This window comes from Cyprinus carpio, chromosome B14 (genome assembly GCF_018340385.1).
Source record: "Cyprinus carpio isolate SPL01 chromosome B14, ASM1834038v1, whole genome shotgun sequence".
Classification (NCBI taxonomy): domain Eukaryota; kingdom Metazoa; phylum Chordata; class Actinopteri; order Cypriniformes; family Cyprinidae; genus Cyprinus; species Cyprinus carpio.
Window position 1 is genome coordinate 6,065,909 of NC_056610.1, and position 23,066 is coordinate 6,088,974.

Sequence of the window (23,066 nt, forward strand, 5' to 3'; positions counted from 1 at the left end):
TTGTACTAACTTGAGTACATTTCTAATTAAAATATATACTTTTACTTAATTATGCAGGGTGGCGTTCATTTTGTTACTTTTTATTGTAATGTTACAGTTTTTTTTTCTGATTGCTTAAGCACATTTTTTGTAACTATTGGCTATTTTTGCAAAACTCTACACACAAATAAGAAAACCTTTCACCCAATTATCAAAAATTGTAGTTCTCTTGCAAAAGCGAACACAGCTAGATTAACTCTTCACACCTTCGTAAAAATTGTGTTTTCGTATCAAACAGTAAACACAAGCCATCATCTACTAAGCACACAATGTGCCAACTACACACTGATGGTATGAATACAAAACACATCTGGCTTTTGCTTTATCTGTGTACAGATGTCAATTTGAGGTCATACTTTTGTCATAGTGTCATGTAAACATACAAGGATCCAAACTTCAAGTATTGGTGTTTATTCACACTCATCAAAACCAAGACAAAGTCAGAACACAAAATAGTAATTTCACAAAAAAAAAAAGAAAATAAAAAGACAATCAGCCTACATCATGTCGTCTTTCTGGGTCCGGCGACAAAATTTCGTCCACATCGCATGCGATATCCTCCAGTCCAAGGCACCGGGGAAAATATCTCCTTGAATGCCATATCCAGGCCTGACATGATGCCTGGTCAATATCTCCACATGTCTCCTCCATTGCCTGTAAAAGGGCTACCTGTTGATGAGGATGATGGTCGTACACTTTCCAGCGCCAGGCAGAGAAGAACTCCTCGATGGGATTTAAGAATGGAGAGTATGGAGAGAGGTTGAGTGCCATGAAGGATGGGTGGTCTGTAAACCAGTTGCGGACCAAAGCAGCCCTATGGAAACTAACATTGTCCCATATGATGACATATCGGGTATGCTCTGGTCTCTGAACAGTGAGCATGTCATGTAAGGTGTCCAGGAATGCAATAATGTGTGCAGTGTTGTACGGGCCTATGGTTGCATGATTGTGAACAACACCATTTTGGCTTATAGCTGCACACATGGTTATGATACCACCACGTTGTCCTGGGACATTGATGATGGCACGGTGTCCAGTAATGTTCCTGCCACGTCTCCTGGTTTTACTGAGGTTAAAACCGGCCTCATCTACAAAAAGTAGCTCATGTCCCATGGCATCTGCTTCTAGTTCCATCAATCTCTGGACAAGACAAAACAAATGTAACACATCAGGCCCATGCACAGCACTACAGTATGCACTTCCAAATTCAGAACCAATGACACTATAGCTTACCTGCACATAGTCATATCGCAGTTGCTTTACACGTTCTGTGTTTCTCTCGAAAGGAACTCTGTAAATTTGCTTCATTCTTATTGTGTGGCGCGCAAGTACATGACTTAGTGCAGAAATGCTTACACTGTGTATATTTTGAAAGATGGTGTCATTATCAATTATGCGCTGCTGTATTTCGCACAGTCTTATTGCATTATCGGCAATCACCATGTTCACTATATGGGTCTCTTGCTCTGGAGTGAACATTCTTCCTCTGCCCCCAACATCTGGACGTCTAGCAATTCTGTAAAGTAACAATTTCAGTATTTTTGCATGTATGGTACTGTTGTGTTTCTCATTAGAGTATGGCAGTGCTACAAAGTACTTACCGATTCTCATTTCGAAATGTCCTAATGATGCTTGCCACAGTGTAGCTGCTCAAATTAGGGTGAACCCGTTGGCCAGCTTCCCTCAGGGTCATCCCATGGTTGATGACATGGTCCACTATTGTAGCTCTGATGTCATCAGTTATTCTATTTCTTACTCTTCTTACCCTTCCTCTTTCCCCTCCTCGTCCTCTTCTTGCTCCTCCTTGTCCTCTTCCTCTAACTTCCTCTAACCCTCTCGCTTCTTCACCTCCACGTCCTCTTCCTCCAACTTCTTCACCTCCACGTCCTCTCCCTCGGCCTCCTCTGATTCTCACTTTTCTCACTCTTACTACTCATTCCATTGTACTCCACACAGACAGCTTACCTGTGGATTATTTATAGTGCTTAGGCTGATTGCAAAGTGAACTAATTATCTAAAACAGTTTTCACATGTGAAAGTGTGCCAGACAGTTGGCAAAATAGTGTTAATGATAGCCATACATGTGTATAATTTTGCAAGGAGTGTGTTGGAAATTTGGTAATTGAGTGTAAGCAGTGAGTTGTGTTTAAAGTTCTGCAAAAAGAGTGTTGTGCAGTGAATTGTGCCTACAGTTTTGCAAAGTGTGTGTTACAAAATTGCAAACTGAGTGCAAAGCAGTGTTTGTGCTTTTAGTTTTGCAAAGTCAGTGAGTGGTTTTGCTATACGTATTAATAGTTTTAGAAATTGTGCTACAAGAATCACGATTAGTGCTTAAGCATTCAGAAAAAACTGTAATACAATACATATTTTTAACCTTGGGCCTTGAGCGATGCCCCATTCATGATTAAATCAATTTTTTGAATCAATTTAGTTCAAAGACTTAAAACAAGTTGGTAAATTGGTCTGTATTGCTTTGCAAATCAATTTGAATAATATGTCTGAAGCAGTTTCTCACTGGTAATGGAAAATTTAAGAACACAGAGATGTGTGTGTGTTTGTGTGTGTGTGTGTGTGTGTGTGTGTGTGTGTGTGTGTACCTACTTAACCATATTCTGGGGACAAATTTGTACCCGAATGTGAGCTAAACCTGACAAAATCTACAAAAACCTCCCTTTGGGGACATCTTCATTTGTAAAACTGGTATAAAAATAAAGTAAACAAAGTTGTTTATTTTTTAAAATTGTAAAAATGCAGAAAGTTTTTTGTAAGGGATAGGTTTAGGTGTAGGGTTGGTGTAGAGCAATAGAATATACAGTTTGTACAGTATAAAATCCATTACGCCTATGGAATGTCCCCATTTAGATAGCTTAGTAAACGTGTGCATGTGGCTTTTTTACTAATAATAGTATTTTTACATTTATCAGACGCTTTTATCCAAAGCAACTTACAGTGCACATTCAGGCATTCAACATTTTTTTTTTACCTAACATGTGTTCCCTGGGTATCAAACCCACAACCTTTTGCACTGCTATCGCAATGCAATACCACTGAGCCACATTATTTTGAATAATAATAAACATTTTGTAATTAATCAATAACATATTATCTGGAAATTATTGAATAATATTGAATTGAAAGAACGGAAGAAAAGAAATGATTGTCGTAATTTTAGAGGGGTTTTTTTTTTTGTAACTTCGTAAATTACTGTTGAACCACATGGACTATTTTAACAATGCCCTCACTACCTTTCTGCGCCTTGACCGTGGTAGTTCCCTTGCTGTCTGTGCAGAGTCAGAAAGCTCTTGGATTTCATCAAAAAATTCTTAATTTGTGTTTCTAAGATGAAAAAATGCCATACGGTTTTGGAACGACATGAGGGTGAGCAATTAATGACAGAATTTTTGGGTGAACTATCCCTTTAAGTCATGAATGTTAATGTGCTGTTATAATTCTTCATTAACATTTTTGCATTTCCTAACTTTCAGTGAAAGAGTATGATCACACGCTTGTTATCCTCACGCTGTAATGTCACATGGCCTGTCAAAGAGATATGTTGCGGTGGACTCAAAGAAATTACAAAAGCTGCATATTTCAACACCCATAAGGCTAGGTTTTTTTGACCTGGCTTTTGGATTAGATTGAGCTCAATATATCTCTCAGGGGGGTTTAATGAATGAGATAAATTACCAGCTTTGGGCATACAATTATTTCTGAATAAAACTGTCTTCATATATATATATATATATATATATATATATATATATATATATATATATATATATATATATATATATATATATATATATATTATAATGGGTGTAAACCAGGCAAGGTCCTTCTGTTAATGATCTCAAGACCTCCAGTCTGTTTGTAGACTTACAGCTTATGTTTTTGTTACATGTCATGGCTATCTGCTCTCTGAGCTTTGACTGGCTGGAATCAGCAAGCTATTTTTAGCACTATTCCCATGACAATAGAAGGGAAGTCCTTGACATAGTGTTCTGATGCAGCCCGTATTTGCTTGTGATGTGGTCGAAAGTGACAAAACCAATCAATCATTTAATCAGTCACTTGCAGAGGGAGGACATTTTTTAAAATGATAACAGAGATTCACAATTCCCCCACCAGAGGTCCCAGATATCAGGCAATTGTCCATCTGTTTCCATAGTTACAGGCATACCACAGTGGCATCGACATGCTTTGCCATGAAATCGCACCCTTGTCACAAAAGCACAATGGATTTGAAGGTGTTGGAAAAGCCACAGAACACATTCCTGATGGTGTTGTGAGTCCAGATGGGTGGATGCCCCATGGAGTATTCAGATCAGGGTGTCATGCACATCTGCAATGCAAACTGCAGTGAATCCAGATGAACGGTGACCAGAGGGTGGAAACAAGACAAAGAAAAGCCTTTCAAAGGTCCACATGATGCTAACCCAGCTTCTGAACTGGACAATGCAGGACGTTTGACACCTACATCAGATGTGCTAAATCACACCACATCTGGCATGCTGGCTGCACATTAAGGTCTTTTCAGCTGAAGTCTGGGAAAAGGAGCAGTGCTGAGGACAGGGGTGCTGTCTTAGATCAGGTGCCACCTACAGGGAAATGAAAAGGTAGCTACTGGGGAAGTAGATGAGAGAAGGGCACAGAAATAGACAGGTTGTGATATGCTACGGCAGGGGTCTGCAACCTCCGGCAACTGTTATGAAAGAGGTGCATGTATTTAATTTAATGTCCCTTACACCTGCATACCAATGCATATTTTCAGATATTCGTTCACACAGCTTCTTCTATTAAGTAGACGCTATAAATACTGTTAAAGTGTGAGAATGTTCAATGATCCTCATATAAATCACAATGCGCAAAACACAACATTCACACATAAATACAGTGGCGTTCAGGAGGATCACGCCTTGAAATCTATTAATTAAAGTCTTTTTTTTTTTAACTGCTTACACACATAATCTTTACATGTCACATGATTTCTGAAAGCTGACACTCAAACAGAACCACACACCAAATCTGCAAAACCATAGACTAATTCTCAGACTTTGACACAGTTTTCAATTTCAATTTCAACTGCAAAACACAACACAACAATTCTCTATGTAACACAAAAATCTAACAGGAATTAATATTATGGCAAAAGTTTTTGCAAATGTTTGCTTTTGAGATGTGTTTGTGATATTTTGAATGCAGTGCTTCATTTTGCAAGAGATGTGAGGCATTTCCAAAAAAAAAAAAAAAAAACTAAAAAATAGCATTTTAAAATAATATATATGTATATTTTTATTATATATATATTATATACATTTATGAAGCTTATATATATATATATATATATATATATATATATATATATATATATATATATATATATATATATATATATATATATATATATATATATGAGGACATATATTAACCTTCTGTCTGTCCTCGACACCATCCTGGACATTAGGAAAATTTTCAAGGTAATGAACGATGATTTAAAATTATGTTTGTCACTAGCATTTCAATAACAACGTATACTGACATGCAGTATTGTTCTTTCTCACATCTGGTCACATTTACAGGAAAGTAATCATCGTTAGTCAAGTCTGAAAAGCAAAATTAAGACAACTGATGCAGAACCTTCAATTTCTTATGTTTTGTCAGTTTTAAACACATAGGCATATCAACATAATAAGCCTGGGTAAATCAAAACTCTGGAAGTATTAGCCTGACCCAACCTGAGGGGCTGATTGAAAAGGGAACCTATTTGCTCACAATGAGAGTTGGGTGAGCTGCTTTGTATCCTGCCACATGCCTCTGTAAATGTCTCCTGTCTTGCATTTTGTCTCAGGCTTTCTCATTTCTCCTGCACACTCATTTATTTATGCCTTGAGTGTCACACCCTTGTAATCACATGAATTTTAAACAGCACATTTTTATCTTATTGTTTGAGATTCATTATTGGATCTTTTTTCCAAAAAAGCTAAATGTATTAATGACTTTCTATTTTATCTGGCATCACCTAGTTGAGCAGACTATGTAGTAAAACTTACTCTGTAAATCACAGTGCTATTCTTGTAATGCAGAGCATCCATGTACATGAAACACTCAACGGAATAACTCAAAACCATGTAGAAACATGAAGAAGTTAATGTATTCTAATGTATGCATTTGCTCTTAGTTTGATTTAGAGTAGTTTTTTTACTACTTAAATCTGCTTTTTAAAAGTTAAAAGTATTATTTTACAATCACAAAGGTGAAATTGCAAACATCAAATACACATTCTGAAAACATAAAATTAATAACTAGAAATTTTATTAACAACAAATTGTTCTTCATCCATTTCCACTTCAAAATTTTGAGAAGGCTCTGCCTCCCTTGCCTCCTCTGACAAGTCGCCACTGGTTTAGGGCAAGTTTTGGTGACATTTTATTTCCACTCCATGATACGTGCATTAATCAACAAATGTTGCCACAGTCATGTTGATCCATTTAGGAGAAACAAACATCAACATTGAGATTCACTGAAATGCTGTCAAGGTTGAACTTGACCTTCAGCTTTCATGTCCCGATCAAAAAGCTTCCCCAAAAGGTACTAGTGGTGTTTCTGAAGAGTAGTAAACCTTCATTACTCAGTGCTATTAACAATCCAATCAATTCTCAATGGATAAAATCAATCCATATCTCATTCAATACTCGTTTCGCTCATAAAAACGTCACTCTCGAGAAGTAAAATGGCTTGTGAATGCCATTTAATGTTGGCTTCAAGGTCCCGGCCAAATAACCAGATAACCTCGCTCAGAGAGCATCTTCACTCCGTAATCCTGCACTGGTTTGAGTATTTAACAATGCTACTTTGCTGGGTTATTTGATTAGCAATCCAGTGTTCCTTCTGTCCTCTCCAAGGAGGTTTTCAAAGAACAGCAGGATAGCTCACATCCGTCCCATATTCCCTGCGGAAGTCTGTAATGTAAATTTTCTCCTGGGGAGACGCATGCAGTCTCTTTGCCTTCCCTATGTGCTTGTGTATGTGATTGATCACCCTGTCTTGGCACGTATATGTGAATTTTGTTAGTGCAAGCAGTGTCATGGTACAAGGACAGACAGGGAAACCCAGCATGCGGTGATATCAAAGCAACATTACCCATAATCACACATGTCCAGAGAGCATCTTTTGGGACGTGCACACACGCTCTAATGTGGACGTGACTGACATGTACTATAGTCTCTCCACAGACCCTCCTCTTCTCTCCCCTCCTGATTTATACCAATAAATGAAGCATCTCTCTCCTGTGCCTCCCTCCCTCTCTCTCTCTCTCTCTCTCTCTCTCCCTCCCTTTCTCTCCTCCTCTCCTGCCTTCACGCTCTATTCCTCCCTGCTTCTCAGTCACACTCCTCGGATCTCACAAAAGGAAGGGAAATGCATGCAAACCCAGCGAGGTGGAGAATAGGGGGGAAAGTTGCATCCAGCAGTCTCTGAGAGCGAACACATACTGCAAGGATCCGCCGGAGATGTGAGAGGTCTGAGTGGCCGCCCATCCCCTGTCTGCTCAAGAAGACACCGGGGCCAGCTGCAATGACCTGGGTGAATGGGAAAGAGCTCTCTGTGAACCTCCACCTGTGCAACTGCCAGCAAGCACTCGAGCTGCCCAAATAGGAGGGCATGATTGGTTGGGCTGAAAGCGACTGCTGCATACTTCAGACACAGGTAAGGTGCCATCTAATTCAACAGATTTATCCTCTGAAAGGATCAGTGTAATCCTTCGCTGGGGATGTCGGGCTAATGCAAGCTGTCGTTTTTGGTTTTTGTTTGCTTTTCTCTCTCAGGGAAACATATTGTTGTCAGATTGGCATGTTTGAGCGAGAACGTGGTTCCAACGAACTTTGCAAATGCAAAAGAGATACGTGTAATCAAAACTCATGCCTTGGAGATGCTGGGAAAGATCCTCATTCAAATTCAGTGTGTGTGGCAAAGCAGACAGTAAAATGAAAAAGGAACTGTGCCTCAAGCAATCATATCTACTTTATTGTCAAATGAACAGCAATGCCAGACGTAGTCTTCCTCTTGCATAATCATAATTAAAACTCATGAACACGTCAATGAACTCTAACTTTGCCGACCAAAGGACGCCAACAACATCATCTAGTGGCTTTGACAAGTGGACATCACCTTTTGCTTGAGCTTGCATTGCATTATAGAACTCGAATATTGGATTAGCAAGCATTAAATACACTATCGACTGAGGAGATGCTTAATTTGCAGTAGGCTGGGGATCTGTGAAAGCCCTTGTGGGTGGGGGTGAGGGGTCTCTCAGCTGCAGGTTTAGTGCCAGTGATTGATTCGCACATGTGTATATTGTACCTATCTCTCAATATCAATGCATCCAATATGTGCTAATGAGCTAAATAGCCGCATTCAGTACACAAAATCAGCTGTGTTTACATTTGCATACCTTTTTCTTGCATGATTTTGAATAATAATGATACTTGGTTTTTTAGATAAAGATGAATCTCTGGCAATCTTTCAGGAAATCTCTGTTTGAGCTGGATGAGTTGCAGTATTTTACCGTAGGGGACATTGTGATCCCTGGCATAGATTAATGACATGTTTAGTGAAGAGTAGAAATCTCATTTTATGATCATTATGAATGAATAGGAAGGCATAACTATGTGATTTTACTTTTCTCTTTAATTTGCTATAACCATCAAATGTTGGTTTTGCTTGGGGACCCAACAGCTTTGAAAACTGCACCATCATGTCCTCTATATTCTGCTTCACGTTTACTCACATGTCCAATGCAATCTAATTTGAAAAGATTAAAGCTGTCATATGGTCTCCTGAGGAATATACAGTTATATGATCTTCAGTGTCTTGTTAACGCAATACTTGGCTGGCATCCCGAGTCAGACACAGCAGCTCATATGCATGCAAATGCATACTCCGAACCAGTGAAATTTTCAGTTACAGCACAACCCGATAAAAGTTTATGACGGAATGAGGAAGCACCACAGTGCATTTCTGAGATTGAACCTGCATAGAAATGTTGCATTTAGAGATGACTAGGAGTGCACAACACTGCTGAGCAGCATACTGTACAATGGTCATGCTACCTGACTTAAGGGGACAAACAGCAGGTTTGTACAAAGGAACAGTAATGGGATCCAATGGCATGGCACTTTGATTTAACCATGGTATTAAAATGATTACCATGTACTATGCTATCCACATAGTACTCTATAATACCTCAGACAATACAAAACAATCATGGTACTCCTTTGATAATGTATTTAGAATATTTAGTCCAACTTTGTGTCTTTATGGTCTGTATCTTTAAATATTACTGTCAGATTTGATCATTTACACAGGAAACATTGTTCTTTTTTTCACCTGACACTCTATTCTCACATAAAAGTCAATGTTTCACATCCACTTATTTACAAGTAGTCATTAAGTAATCTCTACCACATGAATCTCTATCCCAAAACCAGTTTAGGTGGCTATACAAGTAAGTTTTATAGTAGTTTCACCAATGTTCGATCCCTTACCAGTGTTCATGGCCATATAAACTCTGTAGAAACTTTTATTAAAACAATCAGCTGTAACAGTTACATCTTTTGTCGTCACTCCAAGTTTCTCTGATGCTTCAGATTATAGCACACTGCATATATAGTAGGGGTGTAACGGTACACGTATTCGTACTGAACCGTTTCGGTATTGGTCTTTCGGTTCGGTACGATGATTTCGCCTCGGACACGCGTCAATTTCGCTTCAAACTCTTGCTTTCTACGCGCGTCTATTTCACTCTAGACATGTGAATGCATTTAAAATGTTTAAGCGGCAAACTAGACGCGGTAGACGCGAATTTGACGCTCTATTCGCATTTGGTGTACGCAGCATTAAAGGGATACTCCACCCCAAATTGAAAATTTTGTCATTAATCACTTATCCCCATTTCGTTCCAAACCCGTAAAAGCTCTGTTCGTCTTCAAAACACAATTTAAGATATTTTGGATGAAAACCTGGAGGCTTGAGACTGTCCCATAGACCGCCAAATAAATAACAGTGTCAAGGTCCATAAAAGGTATGAAAGTCGTTGTCAGAATACTCCATCTGCCATCAGACGTGCAATCTGGGTTATATGAAGCAACGGGAACACTTTTTGTAAGCAAAGAAAACAAAAATAATGATTTATTCAATAATTCCTTTATCAGCAGTCTCCTCTGTGTCTCTCCATATCACCGTATGCCGTGTGTGCTCTTCTGTGTCATCCACGCCACAAGGATGCGCTGTTTCTACATGTATTTAGCGTCGATTTGAAATAAAACAGTCCATCCTTGTGGCTTTATGTTTGGGTTAAGTTGTTAGGCCTTATTGTAATCTTATAATGTAAAAGTGCTCCCTATAGTTTTAAGCATAAGCTGAGGTAGATTTGCATCACTAAGAAAATTGAAACTATAACTAAATGTATTTCAAGAAAGAGCAACTTGTTCAGTAAACCATTAAAAAAAAAAATTGTTTTTCCCCCTGCTGTACCGAAATCATACCGAACCGTGACGTTAAAACCGAAATATGACCGAACCGTCATATTTTGACACCCCTAATATATATGTTGATGAGTGGAAATCTCATTTCCACTCAATTCAGTTCAATTCAGTTAAATTTGATGGCTGTATATTCAAAATGTATTTATGTATTTATTTATTATGTACATGTAAGTGGTCATTCTCTTTCGGTAACACTTTGAAATAAGGTTCCATTTGTTAATATTAGTTAACATAAACTAACAATGAAAAATTATTAATCTTACTTAATGTTGATTAATAACAATGGTGTTAATAAATTCTGTAACAAATGCATTGTTCCTTGTTAGTTAATGTAAGTTAATTTATTAAATATAGTTGACAAATGGAACCTTATTGTAAAATTTTACCCTAATGTATATATTTTAAATTAATACAAAGTTTTTGTTTCATTTGATAGGCCTATATTTTGAGCCTAGGAAAATTCAGTTACAATGACAGATAATTTATATATATAATTTCACTCTATTCCTTTCTTCATTCATTACTCATCTCAAGGATTGATTGATTGATTGATTGATTGATTGATTGATTGATTGATTGATTGATTGATTGATTGATTGATTGGACAGCAGTGGTGTTTCCTTTTGCTGTGCAAAATGTGTTTTAATTCTTCACAATGATCTCTTCATTAGCAGCCAAGAAATATTAACTTCTACCAGCAGGGAATGGTATTGTCTTAATACAGGATGTTTGCTGCAAAAGTAATAGATCATTCTGGCCGTTAATGAAATAATCACAAACTCAGGATCAAATCCTGAGTTCAGAGAGAAAGTTTAGCTGGAGTGTAGTGTAAGCACTTAATCCTGGCTGGAGCTGTTTGGTTTGGTTTTCTCAAACCATTTTTACAACTCTGGTCATATCTTTGAGGTGCAGGCCCCAGATCACTTGTCAGGGTTTATTTTGCGATAATAACCCACTGACTGTACATTAGCTCTAACACAAGTTACAAGACTTTGTATGTGACTTCAGAAGGGTCCCACTGGTTTGGCAATCTAGGCACGTTGTGAGTCTTTATTGAGTCCTACATGACACAAAGGAGGTCAGAGGCTGGGTTAAAATTAGAAACCTGATTCAAGCCTTTCAGCTGTAGGTGCTGAAGGAGTCAAAGGACAGATGATAATAAACCAAGGGTGATGTTCTAGACAAACAGGCTTCTGCTGTCTGAAAGACATGTACTGTATCTGAACACAGAATTGAATTATCCAGTTTGAGATGGATAACTAAACGTTCTGTATCTTAAAATGTGTTGTTTAACTTTTCCCATTAAAATGCTTTAATTATTGTAACCACATATCTCATTTAGATTGTATTTAGATTGTAGTGGAGACCAGCTCATCTGAAGTCTGAGTCCAGGCCGAACCGGAGTAGGTTGAGTCAGAGTCAAGACCGAGACCAGTAGAGGGTCTGAGTGATTCAGATAGTGTAAATATGCTTTCCTTTGGGATGAATGAGCCTGGTTTCATGTCAGTGTCACACGAACCTTCACAGTGTGCTCCGTTCCAGAGACACAATAACAGTGAGCCAACAAGAGACACAGACAACAAGAGCACTCCAGACTGAAGTCAAACCGGGTCCACATGTTTCCTAGTCCATGACAAGACCTAGAAAATTAGAATTTGGGCTTGAATCGAACTGTGAGAGCTAGTCAAGTCTTAAGTGTAAAACTGTGAAATACACTTTTAAAGGAAAGAATTCTGATCAAATATTTGGGCAAAAAGAGCTTGCTTATAATTGGAAAATGTGATCCACCTTAAAAGGTCAAAGCTAATATTTTAGCGGCACTTGAATCAAACCTCCACTCTTTTTAGCATAGCAGGTGTATGTCAACAGAACACAACAGGCATATCAATAGGTCAGTGTGTCATATAGTGTTGATTGCAGACCGAAGTTGACTGAAGACTTGAAGTTGCACCAGACGCAGTGCAGTAACACAAAGGGCTATTACACAAAACACACCCACTCCAGTACATATTTCACCAATTAACCGACAATTAATGCAGATAATAAAAAAAAATTGCCATAAAAATTGAGATGTGATTTTGCAGGATTTGCAGTGTGCAAATTCATGTTATCACCGCAAATAAGACTTATATAAGAACCCATGCATTATATTTCACGCAAACAAAATAAAGACAATAGAGCACTATATATACCACTATATACATATATATTTGTGTGTGTGTGTGTGTGTGTATATATATATTTATATATATATAAAACACTCATAACTACATGGCCCTGTGTGAAAAAGTGTTTGCCCCCTACACCTAATAACTGGTTGGGCAACCCTTAGCAGCAACAACTGCAATCAAGCGTTTGCGATAACTTGCAATCAGTCTGTTACAGCACTGTGGAGGAATTTTGGTCCACTCACCTATGCAGAATTGTTGTAATTCAGCCACATTGGAGGGTTTCCGAGCATGAACCACCTTTAAGATCATGCCACAGCATCTCAATAGGATTCAGGTCAGGACTTTGACTAGGCCACTACAAAGTCTTAATTTTGTTTTTCTTCAGCCATTCAGAGGTGGACCTGCTGGTGTGTTTTGGATCATTGTCCTGCTGCAGAACCCAAGTTTGCTTCAGTTTGAGGTCACGAACAGATGGCCGGACATTCTCCTTCAGGATTTTTTGGTAAACAGCAGAATCCATGGTTCCATTTATCACAGCAAGTCTTCCAGGTCCTGAAGCAACAAAACAGCCCCAGACCATCACACTACCACCATCATATTTTACTGTTGGTTTTGATGTTCTTTTTCTGAAATGCAGTGTTACTTTTACGGCAGACGTAAAGGGACACACACCTTCCAAAAAGTTCAACTTTTGTCTCGTCAGTCCACAGAGTATTTTCGCAAAAGTCTTGGGGATCATCAAGATGTTTTCTGGCAAAACTGAGACTAGCCTTTATGTTCTTTTTGCTCAGCAGTGGTTTTCGTCTTTGAACTCTGCCATGCAGACCATTTTTGCCCAGTCTCTTTCTTATGGTGGAGTCATGAACACTGACCCTAACTGAGGCAAGTGAGGCCTGCAGTTCTTTGGATGTTGTTGTGGGGTCTTTTGGGACCTCTTGGATGAGTCGTCGCTGTGCTCTTGGGGTAATTTTGGTCAGCCGGCCACTCCTGGGAAGGTTCTCCACTGCACCATGTTTTTGCCATTTGTGAATAATGGCTCTCACTGTGGTTCGCTGAAGTCCCAAAGCATTAGAAATGGCTTTATAACCTTTTCCAGACTGATAGATCTCAATTACATTCTTTCTCATTTGTTTCTGTATTTCTTTGGATCTCGGCATGATGTCTAGCTTTTGAGGATCTTTTGGTCTACTTCACTTTGTCAGGCATGTCCTGTTTAAGAGATTTCTTGATTGCAAACAGGTGTGGCAGTAATCAGGCCTTGGTGTGGCTAGAGAAATTTAACTCAGGTGTGATAAACGACAGTTTTAACAGGGGGGCAAACACTTCAGGGCCATGTAGTTTTGGATTTTGTTTTCCCTTAATAATAAAAACCTTCATTTAAAAACTGCATGTTGTGTTTACTTGTGTTATCTTTGACTAATATTTAAATTTGTTCGATGATCTGAAAAATTAAAGTGTGACAAACATGCAAAAAAATACGAAATCGGTAAGGAGGCCAACATCATACATTTTTACCATGATTTATTAAAGACACCAACTAAAATGTCATTCAGTGTAACAACAGTTTATATACCTCAAAAAAAAAAACTTGAATAGAACAAGAATAATAAGATGATATTGCAGACTCTCTTTAAGCGTCACAGTGCATCCCCAAATACTAATCAATTAATTACGTAATTTTAATTTTATACAAATCTTGGCCACTATCCTTCAGTCTAATAGATTTTACTCGTCTGCCAAAACATTTTCATTCATTTAAGATATAGTCAAATTAAGTATTATTTGTTTTTGTTTTTTTTTCTTTTTATAAGTACAGGACAGAATAATTATATTGATTCATTTTTTACATAATTATATCTGTTACACTGATGAATGGATGGAACATTATTTCACCCATTAGTTGGCATTTAATAATAATAATAATTATTATTATTATTAATATGTATTATTAAAAAGGTTATTTGAAACATTAAAGTAAACACTTTACTTGTGGAGAACAATTCTCACTATTAACTACAGTAACTATTAACTATGACTTTTGCCTCAATAAACTCCTAATTTGCTGCATATTAATAGTTAGTAAGGTTGTTGTTACATTTCAGTATGGGGTGGAATAAATCTAATTTATGGTCCTTCAGAATAAGACAATAATATGTGCTTTATAAGCACTAATAAACATTTGCTAATAATATGCATTCTACATAATAGTGAAAATTGGTCCTTCAATTTAACTTGTTGCTGTATTTCTTTTTTTGATGTAGTGTGTCATTAGGAAATATCAGTTACCTTTCAGTCGGTCACTCTCGACGCCTTGTCGGTGACCAACGAATTGGAATATCGCTTCAATAGACCAATCTACTTCGAGTGTAAACTAAACGAGCCAATGCACATTGGCATGCAATTATTGCATCCAGCTGCCGCTGATCACAGCATGAGTATAATAAGGCAGCAGATGCAATGCATACCAGCTTTTCGCTTCGGAGCCAAGCGCTAGTATCGTTCTGCTCAACTGTGTCTGCTGTGAACTCGGAAGCTTTGTGTGATGGCGAGACGGCGCTTCAGCGATGATCGTTCCCGCACTTCAGGCTGCACTACCCCCTGCCATATTGCAAGCAGCCAATTTCCCTGTGCGCCTCAGTACTAAAAGAACATTTCCTAAAGAGAAAATTTTTCTAAAAGAGCTTCACAGGTGCATCTTTGTAAAGATGACAGATCGTCCCTATAAGGATGTTGTTTCACCCGTGCGTTTCTGGGTGCGGTCGTTACCTGGCAATGGGTCACGGTCACGATTGCTGCCTCATGTGTCTGGGCATCAAGCACGCTGAGGTGGCCTTCGTGGATGAGTCATGTTCCCACTGTGGGAAGATTTCCATCTCAGAGCTGCGAACCAGGCTCCACTACCTTCAGGGGGACGGAGTCCTGTTGCCGCCTCCACAATCTGGGGCTCGTTCTGGCGGCCGACAGACGAGAACCACTTCCAGCAGTAGCGCGGGTGGTTTGAGGATTACAGTGGTGGCAAACCCCGCAGGGAACCAACCCTCTGGGGACCATCAGTCCTCCTGCATCTCCGATACAGTGGAGCAACCCACGGAACGCGCTGGGCCCTCTTCAAAGAGCGTAACAGAGGTTCTAGGTGACCTACCCCAGGAGGTAGTGAACACCATCACTTCAGCAAGAGCACCGTCTACGAGACACGCTTACGCCTTTAAGTGGAACCTGTTTGTCGAGTGGTGTCCTTCTCGCCGAGAAGACCCCCAAAGATGCCCGATTGCGGTCGTGCTTTCCCTTCTGCAGCAAGGGCTGGAGTGAAGGCTGTCTGCCTCCACCCTCAAAGTCCAGGTTGCCGCTATTGCTGCGTACCATGACCCCGTGAATGGGAAGTCTTTAGATAAGCATGACCTTGTCATCAGGTTCCTTAAAGGGGCCAGGAGGTTAAATCTTTCCCGGACCCCCTCTATACCCTCTTGGGACCTGACTCTAGTGCTAAAATTACTATGGCAGGGGCCATTCAAGCCTTTGCATTCAGCTGAGCTAAAGTTTCTTTCATTGAAAACTCTGCTCCTGCTTTCACTGGCCTCCATCAAGAGAGTAGAGGACCTGCATGTATTTTCAGTTGACGATTCGTGCCTAGAGTTTGGGCCGGCTGACTCCCAGGTAATCCTGAGGCCCCGGCCTGGCTGGAGGATGGCCCACTAGATTGTGGATGCCAAAACCCTGGCTTATCAGGCACAGGGTGTGCCCTGCTCATTCAGGTTGCGAGCTCACTCAACTAGAAGTGTTGCATGCTCCTGGGTCCTGGTTCGTGGTGCCTCGCTGACAGATATTGGTAGAGCTGCGGGCTGGGCGACCCCTAACACGTTCGCTAGGTTCTATAGCCTTCATGTAGAGCCGGTATCCTCCAGTGTTCTCACCTCAAACAGATAGTGGCACCAAGAGGCCCCTGTTAGTGTCGGCTTGCTAAAACTGCTCCAGAGTGTCCATACTGCAGACCCTGTTGAGATCCTCCATCACCCTAGGCAGCTGGAAGCGGCGGAACGTCCAGCGCCAGGCCTTCATGAGGAATCCGTGAGAACCGTGGAAGGCTGGGTTCCATATTGAGACCTAAGTGGTATTCGTATGTGTGTAGTCCACGGTATAGCCTTGGAGACCATGTTTCCCCGGCAGACTTCTGCCTTCCCAAGAGGGTTTTAATCACCCCAAATGTCTCCATATACACCTAAACCTAAACGGATGCTATATGTGTATTTGCTTCCGAAAACTCCTTTGGGAAGGATGCGTCTTCCGCAGCGTCCCTGTTCCAAGTGGAACGGGTACTTTTTCCCAGTGTTATCCAATCTCACCCAGTGAGGTAGTGCTTTGACAATGGTGAGTGGAACTATTTGTTCCGAGCCCCGCCCTAAACCTAATAGGGGTGCAGGTGGCTCGCACAGGGCACTGGAAGAGGCAGCACCCATGGCACTTTGGCAGGGATCCCAATTCGTCGGTCACCTACGTGACATCGAGAGTGACCGACTGAAAGGGAAGCAGTTGGGGGGTTCAGTGCCTTGCTCAAGGGCACCACAGTCACTAGGCCACAACTTCCCTTCAGGGAATGAGGGTTACCATACGTAACCATATGGGTTACGTATACGGGCAACCATACGGGTAACCATACGTAACTGAGACGTTTACATTTCCAAATATTCCTTTAGCCATTAATTGTAATAATTCAGTGAGACTTTTGTGTTCCACCCAGAGATGTGATCTGATCATCATCAGTCTGTCTGGAGTGACATGAAGAAACAGAACAAACTGAGACAGACTCAATCCAGAAAAACTGTGGCAACGTCTCCAAGATGCTTAAAAACAACAAATCAATATTACAATTCACAAACCATATAATTTAATCACATAATAATATAACATTATTTGTTTTCATATTACAATAATGAGATATGTCTATGATAATTAATGACATCATTTATTTAGATCTTTGGGTTAAATGTAATGTGGACATGTTTTCAGATTTTATAATATTCACCAGATTGCTTTCCAAAGACTTTTTTGGAGTCTCGTTCATTTATCGTGTTTAAATGCAAAGTAACATTTTTGGTGAATGCACTTTGTGTCCACATTTGTATGACATTATAATCAGCAGGTCAGGGAATGATCTGAAGCAGGTGGTCGTGGCTGGTTCCTTATCTGTGTAGCAATCATCTACATACTCCATTAGTGACATAGCAAAGGCCCTGGCTATCACCACATCACATGCTCTGCCTTAACTACAGCGCTTTTTTTTTTTTTTTTTTTTTTTTTTTTTGAGTGATCTCCATTTAGTTCCCATGGAAACCTTTTGTAACTCATAGCAGGATAGATGAAAACAAAGATCCTGTGCACAGACAGAGAGAAAGAGAGGGAACTGTGGATGAGAGTCCACCTACTCACGGAGCTGGAACAGAACAGCTCTTAGCGCGGTCAGAGAGCACTGCCACATCAACACTGCCGCTCTCACACTCCACCTGCTATAAATACAGCACCGCAACAGCAGCTAATTCACACGCAAACTTCATTGTCTTCACATGAACTCACTGCGCATGATTCATCAGTGCATGTTGTTCTAATGAAAATAATGCTTGCATGCATCATCCAGGATCAGCAAGTCCCGCCCTGCACCGTATTCTGCTGAATATACATTTTATTGGGATGTTTATATAGATTATATCTGTGGAGGAGAAAATCTTCAATTTACCCAACTAGATGCAAATTAAAGCTTAAATCCTTTAATGAGAAACACATTTAATGCAACAAATTGTTATTGTTCCATACAGTACCTGTCAAAAGTGACTTTGAATATCTTGTTTCTGATGTTATGCTGATGTAGATTTCTAAGCATATTGCGTAGGTGTGTTCGGAGAAAGTAAAGCCTTTCTATGTGCTCCTCATTACAATTCTTTTATTTGTGATCTGCATATTGAGGAATACCAATGAGAATGGCTGCTAATCAAATACAAGTGAAAGCGAGCCAATTAAATATTAATAACCAATTATATTGCCAATGTACACATTATTATTCAATTTTTTGTTTGTTTTCTATGCATTTTTTTCACATAGTAAAATAAACCCAAATATATTTTTTTTTTCAGCCAAGTAGTGTTTTCCTCTTCCAACAAGTTTATTAGTTCATTAGCGTTTTTTTGTTTGTTTGTTTGTTTTTTTGTTTGTTTGTTTGTTTGTTTGTTGTTGACAGGGAAGTCATGGCCTAATGGTCAGAGTGTTGGACTTGCAAACCAAGGGTTGTGAGTTCGAGTCTCGGGCTGGCAGGAATTGTAGGTGGGGGGAGTGAATGTACAGTGCTCTCTCCACCTTCAATACCATGACTGAGGTGCCCTTGAGCAAGGCACCGAACCCCCAACTGCTCCCCAGGCGCCGCAGCATAAATGGCTGCCCACTGCTCCAGGTGTGTGTTCATGGTGTGTGTGTGTTCACTGCTGTGTGTGTGCACTTTGGATGGGTTAAAAGCAGAGCACGAATTCCAAGTATGGGTCACCATACTTATCTTAAATCCTTTAAAGTTTCACTTTCACTTGTTTGTTTAGGTGCCAGCATTGATCATTTTCATAAAATATCCATGAGCTCAAGAATATTGTGTTGTATGAATATCTGAACATGCAAAATGTCAAAAAAAAGAAAGAAAAAAGTCAACAGATGAATGTACAAGTTTCATTAAAAAAAGCAATTTTAGAAAGTAATAAAAGACAATGCCTGATTCAGAATCAGAATGATGATCAAAACATAGATAAAGTCAATAGTTTTCAAAAACACATCCAAGAGCTTCACTTCCTGCATCGACATTAATTCTGTAACATTTAATTTATATGCTGTTTAATGTTTGATGATCACATTTTTACATATGCATCTGCTTAAATAAACTGAAAAAAAAAATATATATATATATATATATATATTATACTATTTTTTAAGGTAAGTGGTTAAAAATAAATGTTGATAGTCAACTAAATTAGTTTATTTAAATGTTGCTAAAATAAAATGATTGCAACAACTTACCTTAAAAAAAAAAGTAAATTAAATTATTCTTTTTTTTTTTCTTCAGTGTATGTGATTGTTTGTTTCTACTTCTTTACTGTGTTTTGATCTGGAGATTCAGTAGTCTATCAGAAGATTCATAATAGCGCCTCCTACCGTATAACGGTGAAAACACAGAGTTTAAGACTATTGATCTCAGATTATTGGTCATATGCAGTTTTTGCTTAATAACGCTGAAGTGATTAACTTGCAATCTGTGCAGTCGTAAAATACTCTCCTTAGATTCAGTCCACTCTTCTAGACAGTAACTTTCCATTTTAGAGAAGGCAGCTGAGGAATGAGGTGGTGATGGGGAGCGTGTCCTCAGGTTAACATTGCGCTGAAGCACTTAAGAGTCCTCCAGATGAGAAACTACTGTAATACGGACTCTTAGAGTGCAGACCTCACTTACAGCAGATACCATTTTTATTCGACACAGAGGAAAATTAGGTCTCTCTGATATGCTGTTCTGTCTTATGTCATGTCTAATTTTCACAACTCATGTTTTAGTCCACTGGAGATCTGTGGAAACATGTGTTTTCAGTGTTCTGTTAAGTGAATGCACTGCAACATATTAAATGAACTGTACTTCATCCCTCAAAGCCACAGTTTTGTTCCTGTCAAATTAAACATGATGTTGACTCTGACTGAGCTCTGTTCTTTGGAAACCTGTGAGTAGTCATTTCTCAACCGCAAACAGAATGCCAGGGGCACGTCGAGGCTAGACAGGTACTAGAGGAGTGGAATATCGGTTTTGTGCCCTTTTGAGTTGCAGTGCACATGCTTGCATACTCCATTTTTCTATTTTTTATTATTTATTTATTTATATATATTTTATATATATTTTTTAGTGGTGGTTGATTGAATTTGTTTTTATTTGGACTTATTTTAAATATGCAAGCATTTCTTTCTGAAGACTGTTTCAGTAATTCTGTAAATAGGTCTGCTCTACGTCACAGACACCTTATTAGAGCCAAGTGTGCACTCGAATGCAGAAGGGCAGATACTTGTGCGAAAACACAGCATTTTTTGAAGGAAATGGATTGCAAATTTCATTGCTTGAAGATGTGTAAAAATAACAGCGAGAGCTATAATGCTGATTAGACAATTAATTAACGCTGCATGAGCCCATTTCAATCACTGTCAATCTCGGCTTGAGACATTTGCATGATTCACTGCCACAGCCAGCCGTGTGTGTGTGGGGGGGGGGGGGGGATTTCAGGGTGTGTCTTCAATCTGTAAGACAATTGAAGCGAATAAAGCCATTTAATGTTGAGTGTTAATCATGATGCATGTAAAGTAGGGTCCAAAAGTTCAGACAAAGAAAGTGGATTTCTGCACACAGAAATTGAAGCTCACAAAGAGTCTTAAAAAGTATTTATAGAATGTGGCTGAAGTAAAGAAGTGTTTTTGACCGAGCTCAGTACCCAGTGAAGTGCAGAATTATTGGAGATCAGGCTGAACAACTTGTGCTCCAGTGCGCTGAACAAATTGTTCCTGGAGCCTGACGAAAAACCTACAGCTTGAAACATTGTTAATTGTAAATGGAGCTTTAATTTCAGTGTGCAGACATTCATCTTCCTTGTTTTTTTGTTTTTAGTATTATTATTATTTTTGTTCTACACCTGAGCCATTTTGGGTTTTAGATGTGCACACTTATTTGACATTTCTTTTTGCCAAAAAAATAAAAAAAAATAAAATAAAATAAAAAAATAATAATAATAATAATAATAATAATAATAATAATAATAATAATAATAAAGTACAAAAAATGTGCATGAATTACATGTATTATTTAATATTATTAATGTTTAAATTTTTATTGCATTGATTAGATTATGGTCTATTTTATTTTATTTTATTTTATTTTATTTTATTTTATTTTTAAATCCCATAAGTGAACCTGGAAAAGACACATAAATGTTGAAAGGGACAACGGGGCGTTTCAATCTCACCATGCCTTTTACTGAGACACAATCCAATACTAGTTCAATCTTTCATAAGGTTTTTATAAAATAAAAACTGAAAAAAAAAAAAAGATGTGCAGGGGGGAAAAAACAACCTATAGATATATTCACTCAATATTTCAACAGAATTTAATGGATTTCTCTCTCTGTTTTTTTTTTTCTTTTTCTTTTTTTTTTTCTTGCTCAGAGCAATGTTCATTTCTTCTTTGTCTACTCTCTGTCCATGTAAGACTTTGGCACTTCAGTAACAGCTACAAAAACATTTTCAAGGCACATTTGCACAAGGACAAGAAAAAGAAAGAAAGAAATCCCTGAAATGTGTAACTATCAAAAGTATTTTTTTATTCTTTCAAAACATTTGTTTTTATATATATATATATATATATATATATATATATATATATATATATATATATATATATATATATATATATATATATATACTGTATATATATATATATATAAACAAATGTTTTGATAAAATAAAAAATATATATATTTTTTTTTATTATTATTCTTATTCTCTTTTATTCTTATATATATATAATATATATATATATATATATATATATATATATATATATATATATATATAAGCAAAAATCATAAAAAATATAGACTAAACTTTATTTTAAAGTGTCCTTGTTACAGTGTAATTATACAGTTAAGTAGTGACTAATATTAATTAACTATATGTACTTACTATGAGGTTACACTTAGGAATAGGGTTCAGTTTAGTTAAATGTAATTATGTATAATTTTCTGCAATTATAGGTATTAAATGTGACGTAAAATAAAGTGTTACGAAATCTCTTAATCTCATTAAAATATCTTATTCTCATTAAAAATCTCATGTTTCGTTTCTATTCGCATAAATTTACGTGAGAAGCAGAAGTATGAAATAGAATCAGGTTTGTAGAGAATATTGTTTTTGAATTAAATCTATTTTGTCGACATCAACAAGTGAGATTTGATGATTACGGAGGGTGGAGATTGATAAAGGCTTGAATTTGGGACTGTTCCTCAAAAAAAAAAAAAAAAATCCATATGGATTTTGAAGACTTGAATTACAGTGCACCAATAAATGAATTGCATTTTATTTCCCTTTTTTTTTTAATGGTCACTTTTTGAGTGACAGCACACTAAGAAAATGAATTTTGTGTCCAACGGCAAACAAAATAAACATTACATAGTCATGGTTAAATGATTACAGCGATGTTATTCAGAATGTTATTTTAAAGTTTATTCAGTTACACTTTATAATAACTGCACACTATGAATCATTA

General features: G+C 38.0%; 1 protein-coding gene across 2 annotated transcripts in view; it reads left to right on the forward strand.

Annotated features, from left to right (window-relative positions):
* Nucleotides 1–7,359: 7,359 nt before the first annotated feature.
* The window catches only part of LOC109078476 (FERM and PDZ domain-containing protein 3-like), a 134,537-nt gene continuing 118,830 nt past the window's right edge, over nucleotides 7,360–23,066 (forward strand). The window contains exon 1 of one of the 2 annotated variants that reach the window (XM_042737852.1): nucleotides 7,360–7,743. The gene's annotated coding sequence lies outside the window, so the exon portion shown is untranslated. The remainder of the gene's footprint in view (nucleotides 7,744–23,066) is intronic. The other variant, XM_042737854.1, reaches the window with a different exon arrangement.